General features: G+C 46.7%; 1 non-coding gene across 1 annotated transcript; it reads right to left on the bottom strand.

The window, feature by feature from the left end:
• Positions 1-2,483: 2,483 nt before the first annotated feature.
• On the bottom strand, positions 2,484-2,557 carry trnan-guu (transfer RNA asparagine (anticodon GUU)). Its single transcript has one exon. It is a non-coding gene; the product is annotated as a tRNA-Asn (tRNA).
• Positions 2,558-5,652: the final 3,095 nt, after the last annotated feature.

A 5,652-nucleotide genomic window follows, 5' to 3' on the forward strand; every position in this document is an offset into this window, starting at 1 on the left:
GACGGCAGTGAAGTTTGACAGCTCTACTGAAAATTGCTTCCCTGCCGGAAATCGAACCCGGGTCACGGCAGTTCGAAGGCTTCCACCAAAGTTGTTTCTTGTATCCATTGCTCCCGAAGCGGTCTCCTCTACATTGGGGAGACTGGAGCCCCGTCGCAGAGTCAAGTCACAACGTTTGAGGGAGCATCTCCAGGACACCCGCAATAATCAACCCCATCGCCCTGTGGCCCAACATTTCAACCTCCCCTCCCACTCTGCCAGGGACATGCATGTCCTGGGCCTCCTCCATCGCTGCTCCCTCCCCACCCGATGTCTGGGGGAAGAACGCCCCAACTTCTGCCTCGGATACATTCATCCCCAGAGCAACAATGTGGTCTGCACCAGTTTCCTCATTTCCCCTCCCCCCCCACCTTACCTGAGTTCCAACCTTCCAGCTGAGCGCTGTCCTCAGGACCTGTCAATCTCCCTTCCCACCTATCCGCTCCACCCTCCTCTCTGACCTGTCACCTCCGTCCCCACCCCCATTCACCTATTGTACTCTTTGCTACCTTTGGCCCAGCACCCCCCAATTTATCTCTCTACCCTGGAAGCGTCCTGCCTCTATTCCTGATGAAGGGCTTTTGCCCGAAACGTCGATTTTCCTGATCCTCGGAAGCTGTCTGACCTGCTGTGCTTTTCCAGCACCACTCTGATCTAAACTCTGGTTTCCAGCATCTACAGTCCTCACTTTTGCCTACCCAATAAACCCAGTGTGCCAATTTCACATCAACAAACTGACACAAGCAGACACAACGTCTGCAGAAACCCTAGCCACATTACTTTACATTAAAGACATCTGGGAAATGATGTCCAGACAACTCAACCCTCTCAGCATCATGGTCGCCCACAAACCTACCAACACACTTAAACAGCCTCTAATGAACCTGAAATACCCGATACAAACAACCAGCAAACGAATGTTATTTACAAAATACCATATAAGGAAATATATACATGAACTCTGCCACACAGGTCTCTGTGGCAAGAAATGCTGGGATGAGATAAGGAAGATTTTTTTCAGCCAAAACGAATCGGCACTGACTGGACAGCCATTTAAAATCAACGCAGTCAGCCCAGGATGGAAGACCCGAAGGGATGAACAGTTTTCTTATTTCCTGAAGATTTACAAAGCTGAGACTGGGTTTTGGTGTTTGTTTCCTTTCCACTCCGAGGAGCCGCAGTGGTTGGGGCGGTGAGTTGGGGAAAGTGAAATGTGACCGTGAGCAGCGTGTGGGGCTATTTCAGCTTCCCCTCCTCTGACAGCGCTGTGACTTGACTCTGATGTTCTTAGGGACATTTACTGACGCGAGACAGTGAAAGGTTTCTCATTCCCGCAGTTCGGGAATTCAAACCGTATGCCGGCTTCAGGACAATGAGAAAGATTAATTGGTGTGTGTGAAGAAGCTGTGAGCTGCATTTCAAACAGGTAGGTGGAGTCAGATGCGTCATCCGTTTCGCCGGCGCCATGCAGCAGAGTTCTGACGTTAACACGGACATGGGCAGCAATGGGAACATTCACAAGAGGAACAGCCAAAGATAATCACCGTCACTGCTTCCCTTCCATAGTCCCAACTTTGTGAAGCAGTATCTTTCACAGGCAAATAAAACACCCTTGTCCTCAGGTGCCTGCTTAACTTCGATCACGACTTCACGCCCCTCACTGGTCTAGTCTCATTTCCAAACTCTTGGCTCATAGCCTCAATAGCAGCTCTGTGGGTATCTGCTTGTTCCACCCTGACAGGGAGTGGGTTGCAGATTCCCGACCAGTCCCAATGTGATTGAAATATTTCAACCCCTCCATTGATTTGCATCTTTAAAAAAAACCGTGGAGCAATCTCCCTTTTCTTTTGATGTCGTTTCTCAACTGTAGTCGGCAGGGATCACACCTGCGTGGGGAAACCGCAATGGATTTCATGTCCATCGCATTCACCACTCGGCCCATCAATACAGAACCACACTGGCAGCTTCATTTCCCAGGTCTCTCTGCCTGTGGAGCTGAGAAAGAGTGAATCATTGCAGAGTTTGTTTGAATCCAATCACTTCACAGTGATTCGAAAGGGTTAAATATCTGCAAATGGCGAGTCTGGGTGTTTCATCCCGAAAGATGAAATGGACGTTCAGTTAAAAACAAAAACAGAAATTGCAGGAGCAACTCAGCAGGTCAGGCAGCATCTGTGGAAGGAGAATCAGAGACAACATTTCAGAACTCGTTTTTTTCCTCATCCAGGTCCAGCCAAACCTGCTGAGTTTCTCCAGCAGTTTCGCTTTCTGTCTCGGATTCTCAGCATCGGCAGTCCTTTACGTTAGAAATTCAATCAATTCAGAAACCCCTTTGTGCTGCCTCAGTGGAGAAGATTTCCGTTTGGGAAACATTTTCCTGACACCATTAAAAACGTGCACTTTCGCAGCCAAGAAAGCGGTAGGAGCGAGAACAAGAAACACTCCGTCCCTGGGTGGTCTCGAACCACCAACCTTTCGGTTAACAGCCGAACGCGCTGACCAATTGCGCCACAGAGACCACCCCGGGCACCGTCTGCACAGTGTCTTTGAGGAACCTACTAATCAATTCATAATTCAACCTGCCCCGCCCAAAATTATCATTGTCTTCTATCAGTTTTACTTTTCCATAATAAAGCCTTGGACATTCATTATGGAGACATGGGGACAGCCTGATCCCACCATCTGCAGGCACATCCATGTCACGAGGAACGAGCTCTCCTTCACCGGGGCCATCGCCCTCCGAGCCTTTCAGTGTTTTGCCTCTTCCCGAATTTTCTCATTGGCCCCGAGCCGAGAATGGGTTTGAATTCCTGATGTGCAGAGAATTCTTTCAATGTCTCAGGTCAGTTCATATCCTGAGAATATCAGAGTCAATCAGCCTCTTAAACAAGGGGACGGTGTCTGGACTGTCTCTGCTCAGTCCGTCAGTTCATCCTTCATTCTCCTCTAATTCCACTTCCCAAAGAGTTTCTAAAGATTCACAAAGCTGGAGACTGGGATTTGTGTTTTACTTCCTGAACATTTTTCCACCTGCTAACTGACAATATTTTGCTAAGACCTCTTCCCCAATGTAACATTTGCATCATGTCCAGGGATGAGCAATTTCCATTTTGTGGAGACATTCCCAAGTTGGCAATGATGGGAGAAGACGTGGTGTGAATGGGAAGGTTAATGATCATAAGAACCTATTGCCACTGACTAGGGTCAATTACCAGAGGACAGGGATTGAAGTTCTTTCGTGGAAAGCAGCATTTATGTCGAGCAAACACAGCGAATACTGCAGAAAGCCAACGGGTCGAGCAGCATCTGTGGAAAGGTAAACAGAGCCGACGTTGTGAGTATGCTACGGTTTTTGTCAGAACTCAGTCTTTTGCCTCTTCCCGAAGTTGGTCCAGGCCTGTGTCTCAATTGACAAACACATGGCAAGTGCAGTGCCGCAATGTGAAATTATAGCCTTTGCTGTTAAAAAAAAAAGCAGTGCATTGTTTAAATGGTGATATATTGGAATGTGGAGAAAGTGAGGACTAGAGGTGAAAGTCGAAAAATGTGGCCCTGGAAAAGCACAACAGGTCAGGCAGCATCTGAGGAGCAGGACAGTGAACGTTTCGGGCACAAGCCCTTCATCAGGAATGATGTATGGATGTACTAAGGCTCTCAGAGTCCCTCCACACCAGTCAATGCCAGTTGTCGTGCAGATGCAGCAGGTAATGAGCAAGGCAAGTGGTATATTACGAAGAGGAATTGAGTTCAGAAGTGGGGTCATTGAACATATTCAAGGCTAAGTTCATCTGAGTTTTGAACAACAAAGAAGTGGATGCTTATGGGGGGAGGTAAGAAAATGGTTTTAAGACCAGTACAGATCAGTCACAGAGGCAGACAGCATTGAACAGACCCTTCATCCAACCAGTCCATGCTGAGTATGTTCTCAAACTAAACTCGTCGCAGTGTTTGGCCCATAAACCTTCGGACCTTTCGTATTCATGTACTTATCCAAATGTCGTTTCAACGTCGTAACTGTACGTGTATAAAATCATGAGGGGCATAGATAGGATTAATAGACAAAGTCTTTTCCCTGGGGTGGGGGAGTCCAGAACGAGAGAGCATGGGTTTCGCGTTAGAGGGGAAAGATACAAAAGAGATCTAAGGGGCAACTTTTTCACGCAGAGTATGATACGTTTAGTGAATGAACTGCCAGAGGAAGTGTTGAAGTCTAGTACGATTGCAACATTTAAAAGGCATTTGGGGAGGTGTATGAATAGGAAGGGTTTGGAGGGATATGGGGCCGTGTGCTGTCAGGTGGGACAAGATTGGGTTGGGATAGTTGGTCGGCATGGACAAGTTGGACCAAACAGTCTGTTTCTGTGCTGTACATCTCTATCTCAATGTTAAACATACTCAGTAACCTGGCCTCCACAGTTTTCTGTGACAATGAATTCCATAGATTCACCACTCTCTGGCTAAAGAAATTGCTCCTAATCTCCATTCTCCCTTTATGCTGAGGCTATGCCCATGGGTATTAGTTTCTCCTCCCAATGAAAACATCTTCCCAATGTCCACTCTGTCCAGGCCGTTCAATGTTCTGTACGTTTCAGTTAGAGCTCCCTTGAATGTGGGCCTGTTAATCAGCATGAACCAAACATTTCAGGATGAGGACATCCGTGATTAGATTCAACAAAGTGAGAATGGCGGGTTAGAGTGTGGGATGGAGATTTTCAGCTTTGAGGGAATAAGGTAGGAAAGAAAGTTTAATATAAATTATAATTGATCAGATGAGCCTATGGGCCAAGGAGTCGTGGATGGAGTTTAATTTAGACAAATATGAGCTGTTGCATTTTGATGAGGCAATTAAGGGCAGGACCTATGTGGTTAATGGTCAATTAATGGAATTCTGTGCTCAAGGAAGCAGTAGAGGCAGCTTCATTAAGACACTGTTGGATGGGTTTTCTGCGTGGTAAGGGACTTAAGGGTAGTTGGGATAATGCAATTAAGAGGAGCTGAGACGATTGATTGATCCGCTATGATTTTAATGGATGGCGGAGCAGGGTCGATGGTCCAAATGGCCTACTCCATCTATTACTTTAAATCGATAACCCTGCGTTTCCCATGGCTAACCCACCTGACCTGCACATCCCTGGACACTGGGCAATTTAGCACAGCCAATCCAAATCAAGGCCAGTGAGCAATGTAGTGATTTGGAAACCAAATACCAGAGAATGATAGAAAGGGACAAGGAGAATAAATGTACTAGCAATCAAAACTGGATTCTAACCATCACAAAAAATAAAACTAAAAGCTCAGTATGTGAATGTGTGCTGCATTGTTACAAAAGCGAATTAATTGACAGCACACATTGAAGAGAATAATTATGATCTGAGACTCCTTACAGAGATGTGGCTTCAGAATGACAAGGGTTGGATCCGGAATATCGAAGGGATACGTGGCATTCAAGTCGAGTGAGAAGCTCAGTAATGGTAGAGGGTGGGCACTGCTAATCAAAGCACTGATAGCATGGTAGTCTGGTGTCAGCTCGGATTTCAGGTCCTGATTTCTCTGTCCTCTGATCTCCCTGTTCCCACAGAGTTAAATGTTGTCTGTTCTCAGCTCTGCTCGATT

The sequence above is a fragment of the Chiloscyllium punctatum genome, chromosome 36 (genome assembly GCF_047496795.1).
Source record: "Chiloscyllium punctatum isolate Juve2018m chromosome 36, sChiPun1.3, whole genome shotgun sequence".
NCBI lineage: Eukaryota > Metazoa > Chordata > Chondrichthyes > Orectolobiformes > Hemiscylliidae > Chiloscyllium > Chiloscyllium punctatum.